Source organism: Cetorhinus maximus, chromosome 23 (genome assembly GCF_964194155.1).
Source record: "Cetorhinus maximus chromosome 23, sCetMax3.hap1.1, whole genome shotgun sequence".
NCBI lineage: Eukaryota > Metazoa > Chordata > Chondrichthyes > Lamniformes > Cetorhinidae > Cetorhinus > Cetorhinus maximus.
The window spans coordinates 45,220,770-45,247,433 of NC_135901.1; the positions used below are offsets into that span (position 1 = coordinate 45,220,770).

The 26,664-nt window shown below is 44.3% G+C and overlaps 1 pseudogene; it reads left to right on the top strand.

Annotated features, from left to right (window-relative positions):
* The window catches only part of LOC144698018 (uncharacterized), a 75,563-nt pseudogene that overhangs the window by 42,880 nt on the left and 6,019 nt on the right, over positions 1 to 26,664 (top strand).

Below are 26,664 nucleotides of genomic sequence, written 5' to 3' on the forward strand. Positions count from 1 at the left end.
TTAATAGGATAGTGGGGTCAAGTGTTGGTTTTATTGAGGACAGGTGATGATGGCAGATTTGAAGGAGAGATGGGCAGTACCAGGAGAGAGAGAACCGTTAATATCAGTGAACATGGGGAAAATGGGTGATCAGCAGTTTAGCGGGAATAGGGTCGATGGAGCAGGAGGTGGGTCTCATGGGCAAAGTGAGCTCTGAGAGGGAAGGAAGGGGAGATGGGAGAGAAACTGGAGAAAGATGTGGGTTCAGAAATCGGACATGAGGGATCTTTAGAGACAGTTTGTCCCAATGGGCTCGTGGAAGGGAAGAAAGCAGCTGAGGCAGCTGATCGGATTGTCTCAATCTTAGTGACAAAGAAGCTCCATGAGCTCCTCACACTTGTTGCTGGAGGTGAATATGGCGGAGACAGGGGAGAGGGAAAGCCCTTCGAAAGGAACTAATGTCTTAGGGATAGTGAAAAGATTCAACATCATCTATTTAATTGAAAGCTTAATGATTTTATTTTTATCCAGAACATTAACACCTATAACTGGGCTGGAGTTTACTAACATCAGCATAAACAGACCCCAGTGAAACATGGTTCAGTTGCAAAACTCAATCACTGTAGTTACTCGTGAACCTGCTGGTGTCTCAGCAGGTTGGATGACTGAGTGAATCCTTTCCCTCACTCAAAGCAGGTGAACGGTCTCTCCCCAGTGTAAACTCGCTGGTGTTTCAGGAGGTTGGATGACTGAGTAAATCTCATCCCAGACACGGAGCAGGTGAAAGGTCTCTCCCCAGTGTGAACTCGCTGGTGTTTCAGGAGGTTGGATGACGGAGTAAATCCCATCCCACACACGGAGCAGGTGAAAGGTCTCTCCCCAGTATGAACTCGCTGGTGTGAAATAAGATTAGCTGATCGCCTGAACCCAGTCCCACAGTGAGAGCATCTGAACGGTCTCTCGTCAGTGTGAACACGCTGATGGGACATCAGGTCCCTGGAACTTTTATAGCACTTCCCACAGTCTGGACATTGAAAAGGTCTCTCCTCACTGTGAACTCGCTGGTGCGTCAACAGATGGGATGAATCAGTGAATCCCTTCCCACATTCTGAACAGGTGAAATGCCTCTCTCCAGTGTAACCATGCTGGTGTTTCAGCAGGTTGGATGACTGTGTGAATCCCTTCCCACACTTGGAACAGATAAATGGCTTCTCCCCAGTGTGAATTCGTTGGTGCATAGTCAGATGAGATGATCGCCTGAACCCAGTCCCACAGTGACAGCAGCTGAACAGTCTCTCGTCAGTGTGAACGCGTTGATGGGACGTCAGTTCCCAGGAACTTTTGTAGCACTTCCCACAGTCCAAGCATTTAAAAGGTCTCTCGTCAGTGTGAACTCACTGGTGTTTCAGTAGGTAGGATGAACAAGTGAATCCCATCCCACACTCGGAGCACATGAACGGTCTCTCTGCTGTTTGACTGCACCGATGTCTTTCCATGCAACTGAATCCCTTCCCACAGTCCCCACATTTCCACGGTTTCTCCCTATTGGGACTGCATTTATGTCCTGCCAGATTAGAGGATTGGCTGAAGCCTTGTCCACACACACAACACGTGTACAGTTTCTCCCCACTGTGAACGGTGCTTTTTCCTTCCATGTTCAAAATCCGATGATATTCAGGTTACGATAAACTGTGCAACTCCATCAGATCCTGATGTGATGTTTGGTTTCAGTTTCCCGACTGCAAATCCTCCCCTTTTAATATCCTGTGGAATTGATTTAAAACAGAAAGAGGGAGTGAGAGAGAACCCACAAAAACACAAAGGCAGGTTGTGAAATTGAGCTGAATGAATCTGGGAATTTGTGGGGCAGGCACGAGGAAAAAGTGACCACGAAAGATGCTGGATTGTCACAAAAACTCAACTGGTTCACTAAGGTCCACCAGGGAAAGGACCTTCTACACAGTCTGTGCCCATAAATTTCAAAATTGTGCCTGAACACTAAGGTCTAGGTCATAGGAGCAGGAGTCCTAACACTGACTCCTGGGGAAATCCACTTTCAACCTTCCTCCATTCTGAAAAATCATTACTCTCTGTTTCCTGTCATTCAGTTAATTTTGTACCCATGTTGCTGCTGCCCATTTTGTTCTATGAGCTATAACTTTGCTCACAAGTCTGTTATGTAGCACTTTACCTAATGCCATTTGGAAGACTATGTACACCACATTAACAGCATTACCCTTATCAACTACACTGTTAACTCTTGAAAAACCTTAAGCAAGTTAGTTTAACATGATTTTCCCTTAACAAACTTGTGCTGGCTTTCCTGAATTAGCCCACATTTGCTTAAGTGACTATTAATTTTGTCCAGAATTATCACTCCCAAGGCTAAACTGACTGGTCTGGTAGTTGTTGGGCTGATCATTACACCCTTTTTGAACAAAGGTGTATGATTTGCAATTCTCCTGTCCTCTGTCACCACTCATGGGTCCGAAGAAGTTTGGAATAATATGGTCAGTGCGTCCACAATTTCCACTCTGAATTCCCTCAGTATCCTTGGATATATCTCATCCAATCCTGGTGCCTTGTCAACTTTATCAGACAGCCTATATAATACCTTCTCCTTATCAATATTAAACACCACAAGTGTTTGAAATACCTCCTCTTTAACCATTACCTGTGCAGGATCATCTTCTTTGGTAAAGACAGATGCCAAATATTCATTTATACCTCATCCATACCCCCTGTCCCAATGGGTAAATCACCTTTGCTTAAATCCCTAACCAGCCCCTGTCTCCTTTTACCGGCCTGTTACTAGGTATCAGCCAGAGAAAGCGTTTTGATTTCCTTCCATGTTAGCTGCCAGTCTCTTCTCATACTGTCTCTTTGCTTCTCTTACTTTCTTTTTCCAATTTCTCTCTGAATATTCTTTCTTTATCCTGTCTCTCGGTTGTATTAGCCACCTGATATCTCTGTTAGCAGACTTATTCATCTTCATCTTAATCTCTTCTCTTATTTAGTGAGCTGTGGATATGTTAGCCACACCTTCCTCATTTGTAAGAATATGTCATTACTATGTCTGATCTATTTCCTCTTTAAGGCAGCCCATTCCTCAATTACAGTTTCTCCTGCCAACTTTTGATTCCACTTTACTGTGTCAGATCCATTCCCACCCTATTGAAGTTGGCTTTCCCCAGTTAATTATTCTTTACCCTACAAGTAACCTTTGCCCACAGACAGACAGGCCAACTGTTTACCTTCCAGATTTAAAGGCCGATGATATTCAGGTCCTCACGAATTGAGTGACTCTGCCAGATCTGAATTGATGTTTGATTTGAGTTTCCCATCTGTCAACCCTCCACTTCTAAGATCCAATATCAGAAATTTACAAAAACACTAACCGTCAAGTCCAAGATAGAAAATGAGAAGAGACAAACATTTCTCTTGGTTTGAGTTTGTTGTGTGTGAATCCTCCACTTCTAACCCCCTGTAAAAGGAGTTTCCAAAATCCATCCCTGTCAGTCCAGGATAGAAAAATCACAACATTCTCTCCTCCTGCTACCTGGACCAGGATGGCCGCGCATGCGCCCTGCTGCACATTGCCCCTGTGAAGATGGCGGATGTTAACTCGGGCCTGTCTCCGAGAGGAGATGCGGGTCAGAGTTGTCCCCTCTCCATTCGGTGTAACCGCAGGACTGGTAGCTTCTTATTCAAGATTTCAGACCTTTACAGGGTCTTCATGAAGCCTCCCCGTCCACTCCGCCGCCTCCATCCCTCCCCCACTCACCGGCTCCTTTTACTCGCCTGTGTTCGCCATTTCTCAGCGTCTTCCACCAGCTCCAGGTACCGATGGTACTGCGCATGCTCCAGTCAGAGATCGCAATGCGCATGTACCAGACACTTCCAGCTACTTCGCCTGCGCCAGGGCCGCCTGTCGTGAGGATAGAGCACATTCTGCCCCCACTGAATCCTGGGTAAACATACCGCCATTGAAAGGCCTTTTCTGATAAGATAATTATGTTTTATGATCCGATGATGATTGGCGCCATAGGGCCAATATATAAAATTATGAATATTGATATGGCAACCATAGTGCACGGCCCCTCCACCATAGTTCTGTCCTGGGTGCAATTAACAACAGAACAAACCCTGACAGTTAGATCTGAACTCACTGGAGTCTCAGCAGCGCCACAGACAAGTGATTTTTCTTCCCATATTCTGACTACTGAAACTCTGTCTTGTCAGTTGGAATGTAGCAATTGTGGATCTAATCCTTTGACCTTCTAAAACTGGAGTGTTAGCAGGTAGGCAGTGAGCAAAGGGTTGCACAAATGAAGTATCTGAATGGTCTCCCACAGGTATGACTGTGCTGCTGTGTCAGAAAATGGTTTAACGAGGTGAATCCATTTCCACATTCAGCTGGTGTGATTTCATGGTGTGATTTTGCAACATGAGTTTCAGCTCACACTGGGATCTCAAACCCCTCTAAGAATGTGCTCTACATTCTCAACCACAGTTAGAGAAAGGTGGTGCTATAAATCTGAAATAAAAAAACAAAATATTGGAATTTTCAGCAGATCTGTGGAGAGTGAAAGATGTATTTAAATTTCAGGGCTGTGACTTTCCATCAGAACTGCACTGCATCAGTGAACAGACTTGAAAAGTTAACTCTATTTCTCAATTCACAGATTCTCCTGGATGTGCTAAGTATTTCCATGATTTTCTGCTTTTATCTCTGATTGAAGAAGTTGCATATGAATTGTGCATTGGATTTATTGATGACTAATGTATATTTATTCTCAACCATCTACAAGTGGAAAACTCTTCCACTTGTCTACCCTGTCAACCCCTTTCATTATCTTAAAGGCCTCAGTCAAGTCATCCCTCACTTTCCTTTCCAGAGAAAAACTTGTCAATCTGTTAAATCTTTGTGAATTTGACATATTTTCAAATTCTGGCATCATTCCAGTAAATCTTTTTTGCACCATCCCCAGTGCTTCGCTCCTTCCTATAATATGGAGACAGAGCTAATCTGAGCATCTAAGTCACATTGTCCCAAATTCCTGTATGTTGTAAGGATCATTATGGCAGTGGGAGAGGGGACTGTGGTTTCGAGCTGTTATTCACCATCCCCTGTTTCAGCCATTCTCCCATTAGCTGAAAATAAGATTAGATGAAATGAGCAGATCTAATGAGCCAGTCTGTGACATTATGAATCAATTACAAAGTTGTCTCTCAGCCTTAAAGTGAAGCAGAGGGTATTTTTCATTTTAAATTTGCTAATTAAACCATTAAGAATACCTGTCAGAGAATGACTAGATTTCAGCATGGGGCCAGTGTAAAGCTCATTTAACATGATTACCAAGCAGTGAAGAGGTGAATTTGTAATTCACATGCACCTTGTTTGTGCATTTCCCAGATTAATAGTTGCACTGAGTCTGTTGTTCTCCATCTTGATATGTTCAAGATGGAAATCCATAAATATTTGGGCACTAAGGGATATGGTGATAGGATGGGAAAGTGGAGTTGAGCTGGAAGAACATTTAATGGTGGAGCAGGCTCAAGGGGCCTTTTAGTCCAACCCTGCTCCTATTTCTTGTGTTCTTATGAACATCAGTGTGAATCATTTCCATTCAAGCACAGCAGATGCAGCAGCACCCATCCACCTCCTCCCTTCCCTCATTCCAGGGCCCAAAACTCTTTCCAAGGGGCACAGTGATTTACTGGTACTTCTTGCTATTCAGTATTGTCTATTCACTGACCACAGCACGGTTTTCTCTACATTGAGGAAATTAAATCCCAATTGGGTAACTGCTTTGTGGAACATCACCTTTCAGTCTCCAAGTGTGACCCTGAGGTCCTGGTCATTTACCAGTTTAATCTCCACCCACTCCCACTCTGACCTCGGCCTCCTGCACTGTTCCAATGAAGCTCAATGGAAGCTCGAGGAACAGCAGCCCATCTTTCATTGAACACTTTACATCCTTCTGGACTCAACATTCATTTTGATAATTTCAGATCATAACCACTGCTCCCATTTTTTCTGACAGTAGGTGCTGGTAATGGTTCTTCTTTTACCATTTATCTCTCCTCTGGGCCTGTGTTGTTTCTCCACTTGTCCCATTAGTTTATTTCCTTGTCTCATTATCACCCAATGCTGCCTTGCACCATCATCCCCTTTGTCATTTAATCACGAGTTCAGGCTCGGGCAAGGGGGATCTTTAGAGATAGTTTGTCCCAGTGGGCTAGTGGAAGGGAGGGAAGCAGCAGAGGCAGCTGATCAGATTGTCTCAATCTTAGTGACAAAGAAGCACCATGAGCTCCTCACACTTGTTGCTGGCGGTGAGGATGGAGGAGACAGGGGAGAGGGAGAGCCCTTCAAAAGGAACTAACTGGTGCTAGAAATATCAAAACGACTCAACTGTTCATCGCAAAGCTGATTTATTCCAATTTTATACAGAATCTATATCTGGGCTGGAGTTTATTAACATCAAAAAGCAACTAACTTGTTAAAAATAGTAAAAAAGGTTCAACGCATTGTGTTTAACACAATGCTGATTTATTTGACTTTTATCTAAGCGGGCTGGAGTTTATTAATGTCTACAGAAACACACTATAATGAACATACTTCAGTCCTGAATGTTATTAAGAGCAACATCCCATCACGACAGTTACTTGTGAACTTGCTGGTGTCTTAGCCGATGGGATGACTTACTGAATCCCTTCCCACATTCGGAGCAGGTAAATGGCCTCTCTCCAGTGTGAACTGTCTGGTGCAGCAGCAGGTTGGATGACTGACTGAATCCCTTCCCACATTCGGAGCAGGTAAATGGCCTCTCTCCAGTGTGAACTGTCTGGTGCAGCAGCAGGTTGGATGACTGACTGAATCCCTTCCCACATTCGGAGCAGGTAAATGGCCTCTCTCCAGTGTGAACTCTCTGGTGTCTCAGCAGGCCGGATGACTGACTGAATCCCTTCCCACATTCGGAGCAGGTAAATGGCCTCTCTCCAGTGTGAACTCTCTGGTGTCTTAGCCGGTCAGATGACTGACTGAATCCCTTCCCACATTCGGAGCAGGTAAATGGCCTCTCTCCAGTGTGAACTCTCTGGTGTCTTAGCCGGTCAGATGACTGACTGAATCCCTTCCCACATTCGGAGCAGGTAAATGGCCTCTCTCCAGTGTGAACTGTCTGGTGCAGCAGCAGGTTGAATGACTGACTGTATCCCTTCCCACATTCGGAGCAGGTAAATGGCCTCTCTCCAGTGTGAACTCTCTGGTGTCTTAGCCAGTGGGATGACTGACTGAATCCCTTCCCGCATTCGGAGCAGGCGAACGGTCTCTCTCCAGTGTGGACTGGCTGGTGTGCAATGAGATGAGATGATTGCCTGAACCCAGTCCCACACTGAGAGCACCTGAATGGTCTCTCATCATTGTGAACACATTGATGGGACTTTAGTTCCACAGAACTTTTGAAACACGTCTCACACTGTGGGCATTTAAAAGGTCTCTCATTTGTGTTAACTTGCTGGTGTCCCATGAGGTTGGCTAATTGAGTGAATCCCTTCCCACGCTCAGAGCAAGTGAATGGTCTCTCCCCAGTGTGAGTGCACTAATGAGATCCCTGTTCCAATGGGGATTTGAATCTCTTCCCACAGTCCCCACATTTCCATGGTTTCTCTCCATTGTGACTGCATTTATGCTCCGTCAGGTCAGATGATTGGATGAAGCCTCGTCCACACACAGAACACGTGTACGGTTTCTCCCCACTGTGAACGGTGCTTTTTCCTTCCATGTTCAAAATCTGAAGATACTCAGTTTAAGATAAATTAAGCGATTCCATCAGATCCTGATGTGATGTTTGGTTTCAGTTTCCCGAATGCAAATCCTCCCCCTCTAATCCCCTGTGGAATTGATTTAAAACAGGAAAAGGGGAGTGAGAGAGAACCCACAAAAACACAAAGGCAGGTTGTGAAATTGAGCTGAATGAATCTGGGAATTTGTGGGGCCGGCACTGGGAAAAAGTGACCATGAAAACTGCTGGATCGTCATAAAAACCCAACTGGTTCACTAATGTCCTTCAGGGGAGGGAACCTGCCACCCGATCTGGGCCTACACAAGACTCTGGCCTCTATAAGAACATACGAAATAGGAACAAGAGAAGTCCTAACACCCCATCGAGCTTGCTCCACAATTCAATACGATCGTGGCTGATCTTGGGCTTCAACTCCACTTTCCCACCCACTCCCCATATCCCTCGACTCCCTGAGAGGCCAAAAATCTGTCCATCTCAGCCGGAAATATATTCAATGATGGAGCATCCACAACTCGCTGGGTTGGAGAATTCAATGTGACAGAGAGAGAAAGAGAGAGGAGTGGGAGAGACAGAGAGAAGGTTACTAAACAAAGCACAAGATGTCAATAAACAGAATTCAAGTACATGGGATTGGGGTAATATCCTGTTATAGTTTGAGAATTGGTGAAAAGACAGAAAACAGAGTCGGAATAAATGTCTCATTCTCAGGATGACAGGCAGTTATTTGTGGGATACTACAAAGATCAGTGCTTGGCCCACAGCCATTCACAAACTATACAAATGATTTGAAGGCACTCATTTAAGCAGCACCTAAATTTTCACATTCTCATCCTTGTTTTCTCCATGGTTGTGATCATTCTTATCTCTGTAACCTCCTCCAGCCTCACAATCCCCCCGAAATATCTGCTCTTCTTGAATTCGAGAATAACTGATTTTTATAATTCCATCACTGGTTGCCATCCTGTCAGTTTCCAAGACTCTAGAATTCCCTCCCTAAACCTCTCCGCCTCTCTACCTCATTTGCTTCCTTTAAGATATTCCTTCAGACCGACCTCTTTGACCAAATTATTGGCCACCTGCCCGAGTATCTCCTTGGTTTCTAACATTTCTGTGAAATGTCTTGGTAAACTATATAACAATAAATGTGCGATATAAACACAAATTGTTGTTGTTGATTTGGACATATATCAATGTCCCTTCCTCATCGCTGGGTGAATAACCTGTAGCTCCTTACCTACCAGCATTGTGCGAGCACCTTCACCACACGGACTTAATTAGTAATGGGTTGAAAGGTTATGGGGAGAGGGAGGGAAATTGGAGTTGAGGCCAAAATGAGATCAGCCATGATCATAATGAATGGCGGGGCAGGCTCGAGGGGCTGAATTGCCCACTCCTGCTCCTAGTTCTTATGTTCTTATGTTCAAGGATCTATGGACATGCACACCAAGGGTCTGTACTTCCTCGGGTCCTACCATTCATCATGTACTCCCTTGCCCAGTTAGTCCTCCAAAAATGCATCACCTCACACTTTTTGGGATTAAATTCCATTTTCCACTGTTCTGCCCATCTGACCAGCCTGTCTATATGTCTAAGGGTTTCCTCCTCGCTATTTACCACACTAGTGATTTTTTTGTGTTACCTGTGAACTTACTGATCATACCTCCTACATTCATGTCTACATCATTAATGTCCACGAAGAACAACAAGGGACCCAGCACCGAACCCTGCAGTACGCCACTGGACACAGGCTTCCAGTCACAAAAACAACCTTTGACCATCACCCTCTGCCTCCTGACACTGAGCTAATTCTGGATCCAATTTGCCAAATTGCCCTGGATCACATGGGCTCTTACCTTCTGGACCTGTCTCCCATGCCAGACCTTGTCAAAAGCCTTAGAGAATTCCATGTAGACTACATCAATTGAACTACCCTCATCTACACACCTCGTCACCTCCTCGAAAAATTCAATCAAATTTGTTAGACATGATCTCTCACCGACAAAGCCATGCTGATTATCCTTGATTAATTCTTGCCTCTCCTCATGGGGATTAATTCTGTCCCTCAGAACGTTTCCAAAAGTTTCCCTACCAGTGATGTTGGACTCACTGGCCTATTAGCTCCCTGGTTTATCCCCACCATTCTTCTTTAATAATGATACCACATTAGCTGTCCTCCAGTCCTCTGGTACTTCTCCTGTGGCCAGAGAGGATTTGAAAATTAATGTCAGGGCCCCTGAAAGCTCCTCCCTTGCCCCCCACAGCACCTGGGATACATCTCATCTGGGCCTGGGGATTAATACACTTTTAAGGCCCAATAAAACCGCTAATACCTCCTCCCTCTCAATACTCATTTGTTCAAGTATATCACAGTCCCCCTCCCTGATTTCTATACCTACATCGTCCTTCTGTTTCGTTAATACAGATGCAAAGTACTCATTTAAAACCTCATCTACATCTTCCAGCTCCTCACACAGATTGCCATTTTGGTCCCTGATGGCCCCTAATCTCTCCCTGGTTATCCTCTTGCCCTGAATATACTTATAAAATGCCTTTGGATTTTAACTTATTTCACCCAGCTGTGTTTTTCATGCCCCCTCTTCACTTTCCTAATTTCTTCTTTAACCCCCTACACGTTCTGTACCCATCAAGGGATCCTGCTGTTTTAAGCCCTCGGTATGTACCATAAGCTTCCCTTTTTTTCCCCCCTTATCTAATCCTGTCAATTCCTCAACATCCCAGTTTCTCTGGACTTGTTGGTCCTTTGTGGGAAAATGTTGGCCCTGTACTCTCACTATTTCCTTTTTGAATGACTCCCACTGCTCTGATGTTGATTTTCCTACAAGTAGCTGCTCCCAGTCCACATTGGCCAGGTCCTGTCTTATCATATTGAAATTGGCCTTCCCCAATTCAAAACCCTTATTTTCTATCCATCTTCGTCCTTTTCCATAACTACTTAAATCTTACTGAGTTATGGTCATTATCACTGAACTGCTCCCCCACTGATGCTTCTACAACTTGCCCAGCTTTGTTCTCTAATAGGTCCAGCACCTCTCTTGTAGGACTTTCTATGTGCTGGCTTCAAAATCTCACCTGGATACATTTGAAGAATTCTGCCACCTCAAAGTCTTTCAAACTTTGTCTATCCCAGTTAATATTGGGGAAGTTGAAATCCCCGATTATTATTACCCTATTATTTTAACACTTCTGAGATTTGCCTACATATCTGCCCTTCTATCTCTCTCTGACTGTTTGGGGGTCTATAGTATGCTCCCTACAATGTGATTGCCCCCTTTCTGTTTTTAAGTTCTACCTATACGGCCTGATTTAAGGAACCTTCTAAGATACCATCCCTCCTTACTGCAGTAATTGACTCCTTGATCAATATTGTGACACCACCATCTCTTTTACAATCTCTGCCCCCTTCCTGTCTCACCTGAAGATTCTATACCACGGAATATTGAGCTGCCAGTCCTGCCCCTCCCTCAGCCATGTCACCGTGATAGCAATGATATCATATCCCCATGTGTTAATCAGCATCTGCAACTCATCTGCCTTACTCACAACACTCCTTACATTAAAATAAATGTCATCCAGCCTTGCCATGTTGCCTTGTGCCTTAACTTGACTTTGTACACTCTGCCTTCCAGACTGACTTGTTTTTTCTTATATACTTGTCTGTACATCACCCCCTACTATACCTCCACTCAGTATCCCACCCCCATACCAAATTAGTTTAAGAGCCCACCGACAGCACTAGCAAATTTCCACGCATGGTTCCTCACACCTTTTAAAGCACTTCTCACACTTAAATTAAAAGGTCTCTTGTCAGTGTGAATGGTGTCCCAGCAGGTGGGATGATGTCCTGAAGCTCTTACCACACTGTGAGCAACTGAACAGCCTCTCGCCAGTGAGAATTCAATGTGTTTCAGCAGGTCAATCCAAAGAGACAAATATTTCCCTTAGTTTGAGTTTGCTGTGTGTAAATCCTCCCCTTCTAACCCCCTGTAAAAGGAGTTTCCAAACACTCGGTATAAACTGGGCTCCGGGAGTTTCTAATCCGGGTTTGAAGTCCTACACCGGGGCTATGTGAACCCTCCCAGTCCACCCTCCGGCTCCATTCCTCTCCTGCACTCGGCCCTTTCTCACCCGCTGGACTTTAAATTCCACCACAACAAAAACAAAAATACCTGGAAAAACTCTGCAGGTCTGACAGCATCTGCTGAGAGGAACACAGTTAACGTCTCGAGTCCATATGACTCTTCAACAGAACTAAGTAAAAGTAGAAGAGAGGTGAAATATAAGCTGGTTTAAGGTGGGGGTGGGACAAGTAGAGCTGGATAGAGGGCCAGTGATAGGTGGAGATAACCTAAAGATGTCACAGACAAAAGGTCAAAGAGGTGTTGAAGGTGGTGATATTATCTAAGGAATGTGCTAATTAAGGGTAGAAAGCTGGACGAGCAAGGTACAGATAGCCCTAGTGGGGGTGGGGGGAAGGAATTGAAAAAGGCTAAAAGGTAGAGATAAAACAATGGATGGAAATACATTTAAAAATAATGGAAATAAGTGGGAAAAGAAAAATCTATATAAATTATTGGGGGAAAAAATCCACCGCCTTCGTCCCGGTCCCCCGCCCACACTGCGCATGCTCCACTCCCAGCAGGATCCGCCCCTCTCACTCCGATTGCCTGGAGGATCAGTTGCTCACGATCGGTCATCCAACCCCGCCCCTTCTTCCTATTGGTCCGGAGCTGCCGCCAATCATTTGGAGTCGGAACATGCGCAGTCCGTGGAGACAGGCGGTAAGGGAGCTCCAACCAGCGGATTTAAAATGCGGGTTAAACAAAGAACGAGTGCAGATCCAGAACCGAAAATAAACGCGTGAACAGAGATAGGGACGGCGCATGAATTTGGAAGTTCCATAAACTCACGGTACCGGCCCCAATCCCTCAATAAGAAGCCGCTTTGCTCGGCGCTGCGGGAGAAATGCCCGAGTTAACGGCAGCCATCTTTATAGGGGCAATGTGGAGTTTGGCGCATGCGCAGCCTCCATCTTGATTGGCCAATGTGCTACAGGGCGCATGCGCAGCCGTCATCCTCACGGGGACAATGAGCAACAACCCTTAGGAAACGTTCATAAAATGTGTGTTCACCAGGATCAGCAGCAATAGAATTATAAACCCACAGTCACTCAGCAGTACAGAATTTAAGTATTGTTGAAAAAGGGAGACATATTGCTGATATTTCATGTTGCACTCATCCGGACAGATGCAAAAAAAACAAATTTCTCAGCGAATAACAATTTATGCTGCACAAGGAAAGGGTGTTGACTGGTTGGCCAGTCAGCTCTGATTGGTCAATGCATTACCATGGAGAATACATCAAAAAGGTATCATCCTCCATGCTTTTGTTTAATTCAACAAATGGCCCCATCCCTGGACATGCTCCTTCTGTCTGCAGTGGACAGTTCCCAGTGTATGAATATATGCAGCTTCTAGCAAGCATAAGTGAGCCTCATTATGAGCCCGACTGATAATCTTTGAAATTTGATGTTCTTGCGCCTGTCCTGTTGAGTACAAGAGAAAAGGTTTCAACAGAATGTCTCTTTTTTTAACAATACTCAAGTGTATTAAAGGGGGAAAATGTGGTAGACAGAGGGAGAGGTGTAGGGAGAGAATTTCAGAATTTGGGAACGAGGGAACTTAAGGCAAGGTCATTAATGCTGGAGCGATTAAAATGGAGAATGTACAAGCTATCAGAATTCGAGCAGTGCAGATATCTCAGAGGGTTGTGGGGCTGGAGGAGATTACAGAGATAAGGAAGGGTGAGGCCATGGAGGGATTTGAAAACAACGATGAGAATTTTAAAATCAAGCTGTTGCTTGACCGGGATCCAAGGCAGGTCAGGAAGCAAATGGGTGTCAGAGGAACAGGATTTGCTACGAGTGAAGACATGGACAGCAGGCCTTTGAATGGCTTCACGTTAACAGAGAGTAGAATGTGGGAGACCAGCCAGGAGTGTGTTGGGATAGTCATTCAAGTCTGGAGCTAACAACGGCTGTGATTAGGGTTTCAGCAGCAGATGTACTGAGACGGGGTGAGGGCGGGTGATGTTGAAGAGGCGATCTTAATGACGGCACAGATTGAGATCAAATGTAACACCGAGGTTATGAACAGACTGGTTTAATCTCAGACTGTTCCCAGGGAGAAGGATGGAGTTGGTATCTAGAGATTGGAGATTGGAGCAGGGACTGAAAACAGTGTCTTCAGTCTTCTCAGTGTTTAATTGGAGTTAATTAGTCATCAGGAAGAGAAGCAGGAACCAGAATAGACCATGAGACTGATCCCAGGTTTAACTTAGTTAGAGAGGGAGAGAAGGAAGGAAGGAAACCATGGGACGTTTGGAGAAACCGCCTTCATGATCACTCATTAAATCTCCACACAGTAAGTTTTGGACACAAGGTTAACATCTGCTATTCTGTCTGGTCAGTCAGGGGGTTTCAGATTAATGTTTTAGTCATGAGTAATGACTGAATTGAATGATGAAACATATTGTTATCTTCAGTTGGACAAATTTGTTAAGAAGATACAGGAAGAATTATCCAAAACTCTGTTTGGCTTCAGCACAGGGAGGAGGGAGAGTGTGTGGGATGGGGATTTGCTGCTTTGGGAGAAGAAGGCTGGAAATAATGTTCCATAGAAATGAGAATTGTCTGCTCTGAATTTCTATCCTGTTCTTATAGTGATCACTTTTGTAAACTCCTTTTGCAGGGTATCGGAAGAGGAGGATTTACAGAGGGGGAACTCAAACCAAACATCACATCAAGATCTGACAGAGTCACTCAATTCATCAAGAAGTGAATATAATCATCTTTGAACGTGGAAGGAGAAATATTTGTCTGTTCTGTCTGTGGGAAAAGATTTCAAACATCAGTGAGTCTGGAAAAGCACCGAGACACACACACACCCGAATGAGAGTGTTCCAGTGAACTGACAGTGGAAAGAGCTTTAACCAGTTACACAGCCTGAAATAACATCACACCATTCACAGCGGGGAGAAACTGTACACGTGTTCTATGTGTGGACAAGGATTCAAATGACCATCAAACCTGGAGACACACAGGGACACTTGAACCATGGAGAAACTGTGGAAATGTGAGGACTGTCGGAAAGGATTCAATTACCCAACCCAGCTAGAAATCCATCGACGCAGTCACACTGGGGAGAGGCCGTTCACCTGCTCCGAGTGTGGGAAGGGATTCACTCTGTCAGCCAACATGCTAAACACCAGCGAATTCACACTAAGGAGAGACCATTCACTTGCTCTGAATGTGGGAAGGGATTCACTCAGTCATCTGAGCTGCTGAGACACCAGCGAGTTCACAGTGGGAAGAAGCCATTCACCTGCTCTGAGTGTGGGAAGGGATTCACTTCCTCAACCAACCTGTGAACACACCAGCGAATTCACGCTGGTGAGAGACCGTTCGTCTGCTCTGAGTGTTGGAAGGGACTCACTCAGTCATCCCACCTGCAAATACACCAGCGGTTTCACACTGGAGAGAGACCATTCACCTGCTCCGTGTGTGGGAAGAGATTCACTCGCCATCCGGCCTGCTGAGGCACCAGCGGTTTCACACTGGGGAAAGACCATTCACCTGCTCCGTTTGTGGTAAAGGTTTCACTCAGTCATCCCACTTGCGAATACACCAGCGAATTCACACTGGAGAGACACCATGAGAACATATGGAATAGGAACGGGAGCAGACCATTTGGCCTCTCAAGTTTGCTGTGCCATTCAATAAGATCATGGCTGATCTTCTTATGTTTGAACTTCCACATTCCCATCTAACCTTGATAATCTTTGATTCCCTTGCCTATCAAGAATCTATCTACCTGTGTCTTAAAAATATTCAATGATCGCGTCTCCACCGCCTTCTGAGGCAGAGAGTTCCAAAGTCGTACATTCCTCTGAGAGAAAAAATTCTCCTTATCTCTGTCCTAAAAGGGCGACCCCCTAATTTTGAAATAGTGCCCCCTACTTCTGGACTCACCCACAAGAGGAAACATCCTTTCAACGTCCACCTTGTCAAGGCCATTCAGGATCTTGTATACTTCAATCAAATCACTCCTCCCTCTTCTAAACTCCAGTGGAAACAAGCCCAGTCTGTCCAACCTTTCCTCATAAGACAGCCCACTCATCCCAGATATCAATCTAGTGAACATCCTTTGAGCTGCATCCAATGCATCTATATCCTTCCCTAAATAAGGAGACCAAAACTGCACACAGTATTCGAGGTGTGGTCCTGTATAACTGAAGCATAACATCCTTACTTTTATGTTCAACCCCTCTCGTAACAAAGGATAGCATTCCATTAGCCTTCTTAATTACTTGCTGTACATGCATACAAACTTTTTGTGACTCATTTACTCGAACACCTAGGTCCCTCTGCACCTCAGAATTATGCAGCCATTCTCCATTTAAGCAATACTCTGCTTTTTTGTTCTTCCTGTCAAAGTGACCAACTTCACATTTTCCCACATTTCACCCCATTTGCCAGATCTTTGTCCACTCATTCAACCTATCTACATCCATCTGCAACCTCCTCATGTCCTCTTCACAACATACTTTCCTACCTATCTTTGTGCCAAGTGCCAATTTAGCGACCATGTCTTCACTCCCCTCATCTAAGTCATTGATGTAAATCATAAAAAGTTGAGGCCCCAGCACAGACCCCTGTGGGACTCCATTCGTCACATCCTGCCAATCAGAAAAAAGACCCATTTACACATACTCTCTGCTTTCTGCCAGCCAGCCAATCTCCTATCCATGCTAATAAGTTACCCCCTACACCGTGCGCTTTTATTTTCCATAATAATCTTTGATGTGGCACCTTCTCAAATGCCTTCTGGAAATCCAAGTCCAGTACGTCTACGGGCTCCACTTTTTCCACAGTGCATGTTACTCTTTCAAAAAAACTCAAATCAATTGGTTAAACATGATTTTCCTTTCATAAAACCATGCTGACTCTTCCCGATTGCCTTGAGCTTTTCTAAGTGCCCAGCTATAACCTCCTTAATGATTGATTCTGATAACTTCCCCCCAACAGACGTCAAGCTAACTGGCCTATAGTTTCCTGTTTTCTGCCTCCCTCCCTTCTTGAATAGAGGGGTTATATTTGCTGCTTTCCAATCTGACAGAACCTTTCCAGAATTGAGCGAATTTTGGAAAATTAACACCAGCGCACCAACTGCCGCATTAGCCGCCTCTTTTAAGACCCGAGGATTTAGTTCACTGGGTCCCAGAGACTTGACATCAGCAGCTCCTTCAATTTGCTCAGTACCATTTCCCCAGTGATTTCAATTTCACCAAGTTCCTTTCTCCTGTCACCTTCTGATTTGCAGCTATTACTGGAATGTTTTTTGTATCCTTTATATTGAACACAGAAGCAAAATATTTTTCATTTCTTCCACCATTTCCTTATTTACTATTAACTCCCCACTGTCACCCTCTAGAGGACCAACATTCACTTTGCTCACTCTTTTCCTTTTTAAGCACCTGTAGAAACACTTGCTATCCATTTTTACATTTCTAGCAAACTTCCTCTCACGCTCTAATTTCTTTCTCCTGATTAACCTTTTGCCATTTTCAACTGTTCTTTATATTCTGTCCAATCATCTGTCCTGCTGCTCATCTTTGCGGAGTTGTATGCTTTTTCCTTAAGCTTGATGCTTTCCTTAACTTCTTTAGTTAACCGCAGATAGTGGGTCCTCCCCTTATAATTTTTCTTTATGGTCGGGATGTACTCATTCTGAATACTTTGAAATATTCCCTTAAATATCTGCCACTGCTTCTCGATTGATCTATCCTCTAGGCTAGTTTGCCAGTTCACTTCAGCTAGCTCAGCTTTCATCCCCACATAGTTGCCCTTATTTAAGTTTAAGATACTAGTCTTTGACCCACTCTTCTCCCTTTCAAACTGGATGTAAAATTCAACCATATTGTGCTCGCTGCTACCTAGCAGTGCCCGTACTCTGAGGTCATTAATTAATCCTGTTACATTACACAATACCAAGTCAAATATAACCTGCTCTCTGATTGGCTCCTGAACATGCTGCTCTAAGAAACTATCTCAAAAGCATTCTAAGAACTCCTCATCCAGGCTGCTACTGCCAATCTGATTTTTCCAGTTAATGTGTAGATTCAAATCACCCATGATTATTGCCATCCCTTTATCACAAGCGCATAATATTTTCTCTTGAGTACTTTGCCCTACACAATGGCTGCTGTTAGGGGCCTGTCAACCACTCCCACTAATGACTATTTTTCCCCTACTAATCCTCATCCTGATCTCCTGATCCAAGGTCATCTCTAACTATTGCACCAATGCCCTCTTTGATTAACAATGCAACCCCTCCACCTTTACCGAGCTTCCTATTCTCCTTGAATGTCATGTACCCCTCAATATTAAGGACCCAATCTTAGTTGTCCTGCAGCCACGTCTCCATAATTACTATCAGATCATATGTGGGTCATCAATTCATTTACTTTGTTTTGAATGCTACGTGCATTCAGATAGAGAGCCTTCAGTCTTGTCTTTTTGTTACCGTTGTAACATCTAGTCTTGACTGTTGATTTATTCTTAGGTTTTTTCTCTCAGTCCTTTCCTGTCATTCTCTGACCATCATTTCTCATATTACTATTTTGCTCTCCTGTCTTGACTCTGCACCTTGAATTGCTACCTCTACCCAAGCTTGATCCCTCACCGCCCTTGTTTAGTTTAATGCCCTCTCTACTTCCCTGGTTATGCGATTTGCGAGGACACTCATCCCAGCACGGTTCAGGTGTAAACCGTCCCAACGGTACAGCCCCCAGCACTGATACCAGTGCCCCACAAACCGGAACCCAGTTCTCCCACACCAATCTTTGAGCCACACATTGGTCTCGCTAATCTTATTTGCCTGATGCCAATTTGCACGTGGCTCAGGTAATAATCCAGAGATTATTACCTTTGAGTTTCTGCTACATAATTTGGTACCTAGCTCCTTTTACTGACTTTACAGAACCTCTTTCCTAGTTCTACCTATGTCATTGGTACATACATGGACCACGACAACTGGATTCTCCCCCTCCCATTGCAAGTCGCTCTCCAGCCCTGAGCAGATGTCCAGAACCCTGGCAGTGGGCAGGCAACACAGCTGTCTGGACTCTCACTTTTTGCTGCAGAAAACAGTGTCAATGCCCTCACTATACTATCCCTTACTACCACTACATTCCTTTTTGCTCCCCCTGCGTGAATGGCTTCCTGTACCACAGGGTCATGGCCAGCCAGTTCATCCACCTTGCACATTTCACTTTCATCCATACAGGTTGTGAGCACCTCAAACCTGTTTGACAATTGCAAAGTCTGAGACTCCTCCACTACTGCCTGCTCAGTCCCATTACCTGCCTCACTGACAGTCACATGCTCCTGTCCCTCACTGCTGATCAAACAGATGACCCTCTTCTAAGGTAACTGTCTTCTGGAACAAAGTATCCAGGTATTTCTCCCCGTCCCTTATGTTGCACAGTGTCTGCATTTCGGTTTCCAGATCAATAATCCTGATCCGGAATTCCTCAAGCTGCTTACACTTCCAGCAGACGTGTTTGTCATGGATTGCCTTGGCATCCAAAAGCTCCCACATCTCACAGCTGCAACATAACCCCTCTCCTACCATTCTAACTTATGTTATTTAGTTAATTTACTTTAATTACTTTCTTCCTATGTGTGCTACAATTTACTGTGTTGACTGAATGCTAGTACCACTGACTACTAAAGATTATATGCTTCTTAACTACAAGGGATGTGTATTAGATGTTTATTTAAATAACACTATTTTACTGCTTGTTTAAAATCTTTGTTGTTTTATTTGAATTTTAAAGTTTTCAAATTTTGGTTTATTATTGTAAAGTTATTTTTATTTATAGATCTACCTGAACTCGCCTGTCCTGAGCTGATTTCTCACACACTGTCCCTTACCGACCAATCAACGTACCAGCTTCCTGTGACATCACAGTTGCCTCTTTCCCCCGTCTCCTGCTGCCTCACAGCAGCTGCAACAGTGAAACAGCCCATTCCTCACTCAAATCCCCCGTCTGTGTTTATAGACGTTCCTCACTCAAATCCCCGGTCTGTATTTATAGACGTTCCTCACTCAAATCCCCAATCTGTATTTATAGGCGTTCCTCACTCAAATCCCCCGGCTGTATTTACAGACGTTCCTCACTCAAATACCCCATCTGTATTTATAGGCGTTCCTCACTCAAATACCCTGTCTGTATTTATAGGCATTCCTCACTGAAATCCTCACTCTGTATTTATACACACTCCTCACTCAAATCCTCACCCTGTATTTATAGACGTTCCTCACTCAAATACCCCGTCTGTATTTATAGGCGTTCCTCACTCAAATTCCTGGTCTGTATTTGTAGGTGTTGCTCAGCTCCCGACTGTCTCCTGCAGGTCCGCTAAGCTCTGACTCCCAGCAAGGTAGGCCTCACTCGAATCCCCGTAATATATTTATCGGCACTTCTCAGCTCCCAAGTATCTCCCACGGGTCCGTCCACTCCAACTCCCAGCAAGGTAGAGGGATGGAGCAAGTGGCTATGGAGTGGAGTTTGTAGCGGGGACTGAAGACAATGGCTTCAGTCTTCCCAATATTTAAATAGAGGAAATTTCTGTTCATCCAGTACTGAATGTCAGACAAGTCAGGACGGTGTGTAATTTGGAGGGGAACTTGGAGGTGATGGTGTTCACATACACCTGTTACCCTGGTCCTTCCAGGGATGGAGATTTAGAGTTTATCCCTCTGCTTTATCCAGTGCCTCTCCCACCTCGCTCTCTTATTTGCTCCGATGGAGTCCAGAGTGTTGTGTAGGCCCAGACCGGGTGGCACGTTCCCTTCCCTGAAGGACATTAGTGAACCAGTTGGGTTTTTATGACAATCCAGCAGTTTTCATGGTCACTTCTTCCTCGTGCCGGCCCCACAAATTCCCAGATTCATTCAGCTCAATTTCACAACCTGCCTTTGTGTTTTTGTGGGTTCTCTCTCACTCCCTTTTTTCTGTTTTAAATCAATTTCACAGGGTATTAGAAGGGGAGGATTTTAATTTGGGGAAGTGAAACAAAACATCACATCAGGATCTGATGGACTCACCCAATTTGTCGTAACCTGAATATCATCGGACTTTGAACATGGAAGGACAAAGCACCGTTCACAGTGGGAAGAAACCGTACACGTGTTCTGTGTGTTGAGGAGGCTTTAGCGAATCATCTGGCCTGTCAAAACATAAATACAGCCACAATGGGGAGAAGCTGTGGAAATGTGCAGATTGCAGGAAGGGATTCACTTATACAGTTCAGCTGGAAACTCATCAGGACAGTCACACTGGGGAGAGGCTGTTCACCTGCCCAGAGTGTGGGTAGGGATTCATTAATTCATCCAATCTGCTTACAGACCAACGAGTTCACACTGGGGAGAGACCATTCACTTGCTCCTTTTGTGGGAAAGGATTCACTCAGTCATCCAGCCTGGTGATACACCAGCGGGTTCACACTGGGGAAAAGCTGTTCTCCTGCTCCGAGTGTGAGACTGGATTTACTGATTGATCCAACCTGCTGGCCCACCAGCGTGTTCACACTGACGAGAGACCGTTCAGGTGCTCTCACTGTGGGACTGAGTTCAGGCGTTTATCTGAACTCACCATACACCAGCACACTCAAACTGGGGAGAGGCCATTCACCTGTACAGAGTGTGGGAAGGGATTCATTCAGTTATCCACCCTGCTGAGACACCAGCGAATTCTCATGGGGAGAAGTTGTTCAGCTGCTCTGAGTGTGGGAAGAGATTTACTCAGTCATCTCACCAACAGACACATCAACAAATTCATATTGCCGAGTGGCCTTTTAAATGCCCAGACTGCGAGTAGTGCTTTAAAAGTTCTGGGTAACTGGTGTCCCACACTGATGAGAGACCGTTCAGGTGCTTTCACTGTGGGACTGGGTTCAGGCGATCATCTCAACTCACTGCACACCAGCGAGTTCACACTGGGGAGTGGCCGTTCAGATGCTCCAAGTGTAGGAAAGGATTCACTGAGTCATCCCACCTGCTGACGCACGAGCGAGTTCATACTGGGGAGAGACTGTTCACCTGCTCTGAGTGAATCACTTCCAACACTCGGTCGGCTAACCGGGTGAAACACCAATGATTTCATAAGTAACTGCATTGGATTTTGCTGTTAATCACATCCAGGACATGTTCATTGGGGTCTGTTTCTGCTGATGTTAATAAACCCCAGCCCTGTCATTCCGGTTAATATTCTGTATAAAAATCAAATAAATCAATTTTGTGTTAAACACAGTGCGTTGAGTCTTTTTAATATTTCGAACACAAGTTAGTTCCTTTGAAGCAATTTCCCTCTCCTTCAAATCTGCCATCATCACTCCCTCCTCAATAAAACCAATCCTTGACCCCAATGCCCTTGCAAACTATCTCCCCATTTCTCTCCACCCTTTTCTCTCCGAAGTCCTGGTCACCTCCAAAATCCATGCCAATCTTTCATGAAACTCCATGGTTCAATCCCACCATTAAGAAAACTGCCCCTGCCACCATATTGAAACAGCTCTCATCAAAGTCAAAAATTACATCCTCTGTGAATGTTCAAAGGTAAATTCTCCCTCATTGTCCTTCTTGGCCTGTCTGTGGTCTTTGACACCATTGACCGAACCATCCTCCCCCAATGCTTCTGCACTGGTGTCCAGCTGGGTGGGACTCCTGACTCCTTTCTTATCTATGTCATTGTAGCCAGAGAATCACCTGCAGGAGCTGAGATTATTTGAGTTACATTTTCATAGATTCACACTCGGTAAGTGATCAGGTGTCACTGAACTTTGACACACAGATGTTTCATTATCACTTTCACAGTGACCGCGTCTGACAGACCAAGTCCTTCTTTCTGCAGCATCCCTTCTTGATCAGATCAACAGAGAAGAGTGAAGACATAGCCACTACCCAAGCTCATAGCAATAAAAATGTCAGCAAATGCCCCTTAAAATATAAAGCACAGCAGAACAATAGGGTGTTAGTTTGTGACAGCTTATTGAAACAGATTCATTACAAAGAATTTGCCAACAGGTCCATTATTGCAGGATGCAAATGTTAGGAGATGGACCTTGTCATTCTTAATTTGCAATTTCTATGTTAGCAGAATCTCACCCTCATAAATACTCACTCATTAAGTAGTCAGATCTTACTGAACTATGACACAAGCTGTGTGTATCTAAGTTACACTTATACGAACTCACTCAGTGAGTGGTCAGATCTCCTTGAACTATTACACAATCATATCCCAATGACTCACACAGATTGTATTTTGCAGACCATATCACTCTCGATGTATCAGACCCTTTCCACAAGATTGATGTGTGATCTTGTGGTGTGGACAATAACATTGTCGATGTTATTGTCCACACCACAAGATCACAGCGCTACAAACACCTGGAACTTCCTGTTAGAATGTAAAGCTGGGAGAACAATGGGATGTTGCTCTGTTACAAACGTATTGATAGAGATTGACTGTCAGAATGAACCAATAAATTCTACCACATTATAGATTTGGTTTGGGGCTGAAGGAGGCCATTTGGCCCATCGTGTCTGCACTGGCTCTCTGAATGAGCAACTCAACCAGTCCTATTCTTCTGCCTTTTCCCCATAAACCTGTATATTCTTCCTTTTCAGATAACAGCCTAATTCCTGCCTGAATGCTTCAATTGGACCTGCCTCCACCACACTCCCACACAAAGCATTCCAGACCCTAACCAGATACTGCGTGAAAGGATTTTTCTCATATCATTGTTGATTATTTTACTGATCACTTTAAAACTATGCCCTCCTGTTCTCAATCCTTTGATGAGTGGGAACAGTTTCTCCTTATCTACTCTGTGCAGCCCCCACTTGATTTTGAGTAACTCTGCCAAATATCCTCTCAGCCTTATTTTCTCTAATTAAAACAGTCCTACTTTCTCCAATTTATCTTCTTATGAGCTGTCCTTCCTCCCTGGAATCAAGCTTGTGAATCTTTTCTGCACCCTCTCCAATGCCTTCACATCCTTCCTGAAGTGTGGTGCCCAGAAATGGATGCAAAATACCACCTGAGGCCAAGCGAGTGACTTATACATGACCTCTTTGCTCTTCTACTCTATGCCCCTATTAATAAAACCCACGATACTGTATATTTTATTAGTCACTCTCTCAATCACTCTCCTGCCACATTCAATGACTTATGGACATATACACCCAGGTCCCTTTCTCCTTCAACCCCTTTTGTATCTTCTGCAAACTTTGAAATTTTTCCCTTTACATCAAGATTTAGGTCATTAATATATGTCAGGAAAAGTCCCAACACTGACCCCTGGGGAACACCATTACAAACCTTCTACCAGCCTGAAAAACATCCATTAACTACTTTCTGTTTCCTTCCACTGAGCCAATTCCGCATCCATGTGGCTACTGTCCCATTTATTCCACGAGCTATAACTTTGCTTAAAAGTCTGTTGTGCAGCCCTGTACCAAATGCCTTTTGAAAGTCCATGTACACCACATCAAGAGCATTGCCCTCATCAACCCTCTCTGTTATCTCTTCAAAAAACTCCAGGAAGTTAAACATGATTTTCTCTTAAGAAGTCCATGTTGTTTTTCCTTTATTAACCTGCATTTGTCCATGTGACTGCTCACTTCGTCCAAATTATAGTTTCTGGAAGTTTCTCACCACTGAAGTTAAAGTAATTGGCCTGCAGTTGCTGGGCTTATCCTTACACCTATTCTGGAACAAGGGTGTAACTTTTGCAATTTTCGAGCACTTTGGCACCTGAGTCCAAGGCACAATTAAATATTATGGCCACCGCCTCTGTTAATTTCACTCTTATTTCTCCCAGGATCCTTGGGTGCATCTCATTTGGCTCAGGTGATTTCACAACTTTAAAGCAAAAGCAAAATACTGCGGATGCTGGAATTCTGAAACAAAAGCAGAAAATGCTGGAAAAACTTAGTAGGTCTAACAGCATCTGTGGAGGGAGAACAAAACAGTAAGTCATACGGACTCGAAACATTAATTGTTTATTTTTTCATTCCAAATATGCTGTAAGACCGGCTGAGTTTTTCCAGAATGCTCTGTTTTTGTTTCACAACTTTAAGTATTGATAACCTATCTAATATCTCCTCGAATTCAATTTTAAACCTTTCTGAATCTGAATCACCTCCTCTTTCACCATGTTCTGGGTAGCATTTTCTTCCATTGTAAAGGAAGTTGCAAAGTATTCATTTTGACTCTCGGCTATGCCATTTGCCCCCATGTGTAAATCCTCCTTTTCGTCCCTTATCATCTCTAGCCCGAATGGCAGGAGTTGGAACTTGATCTTTCTTATTTTCTATCCCTATGTGAAGAGAACCTTCCCCTTGATTTCCCAGTTTCAGGCAAAGTTAAACTGAGACGCGGTCTCTAATGGCAGTCTGATTACCCACAATTCCCTGCGCCTCAGAAACCGCTCTATCTGCCGCGGGATGTCCGAGTGGATGGCGCATGCTCGGAGTCTCCTGCTCTCTTTGCTTGAGGTTGGTGCCGGAGAGAAGCCGGAAGCGGCGGATTGTGAGAGTGGAGAATGTTCATTGGTTCCCATCAACATGTTCACACTGACGAGGGACCATTCAACTGCTCCAACTGTGGAAAGGGATTCACTCAGTTATCCCATCTGCAGACACACTAGTGAGTTCACACTGATGAGGCCTTTTAAAAGCCCGGACTGCGGGAAGTGCTAGAAATGTTCCAGGCAACTGATGCCTTATTAACATGTTCAGACTGACGAAAGACCGTTGAGGTGCTCTCATAATGGGCCTGGGTTCAGGCAATCCTCTGACCTCACTGTACACCAGTGAATTTACACTGGAGAGAGGCTGTTCTCACGCTCCGAGTGTGGCAAGTCATTTGGTTGTTCATCCACATTGCAGAAATAACAACCAGTTCACAAGTATAAAGATAAAATACTGCAGTTACTGGAAATCTGAAATAAAACAAAGTGTAGAAAGACTCAGCAGGTCTGGCAGCATCTGTGAACGGAAAAACAAAGTTTACGTTTTGAGTCCACATAGACTCTTCTTCAGAAGAGTCACATGGACTCGAAACATTAACTCAAGTTGACAAGTAACTACAGTGATTGGATTCTGCTGTTAATCACATTTGGGACTGAACCATGTTCTATGGGGCCTGTTTCTGCTGATGTTAATAAACTCCAACCCAGTTATAGGGGTTAAAATTCTGGATAAAAGTCAAATAAACTAGCTTTGTGTCAAACACACCGTGTGTCGAGTCTTTTTCATTTCTCTACAGAAGTTAGTTCCTTTTGAAGTGCTCTCTCTCTCCCCTGCCTGTTCTGTTCTCACCTCCAACAGCAAGTGTGAGGAGCTCATGGAGCTTCTTTGTCACTAAGATTGAGTCAATCCGATCAGTTGCCTCTGCTGCTTCCCTCCCTCCCACTAGTTCACCGGGTCAACTGTCTCTAAAGATCCCCCATGTCCGAGCTCTGAACTCAGATCTTTCTCCAGTTTCCTATTTCCCTTCATAACCTTTCAGTGTTCATCTTGTCCATGAGACTCGCCTTCTGCTCCAGTGACCCTATTCCCACTGAACTGCTGATCATTCAACTTCTCCATGTTGGATAATATTGTTCATGTTCTTTTTCCCTCTCTTCTGGTACTGTCCCTCTCACCCTTAAATCCACCGTCATCATCCATCCTAAAAAAAGGATCTATACTTGAGACTTCCTATTTCTCATCTACATGCTACCACT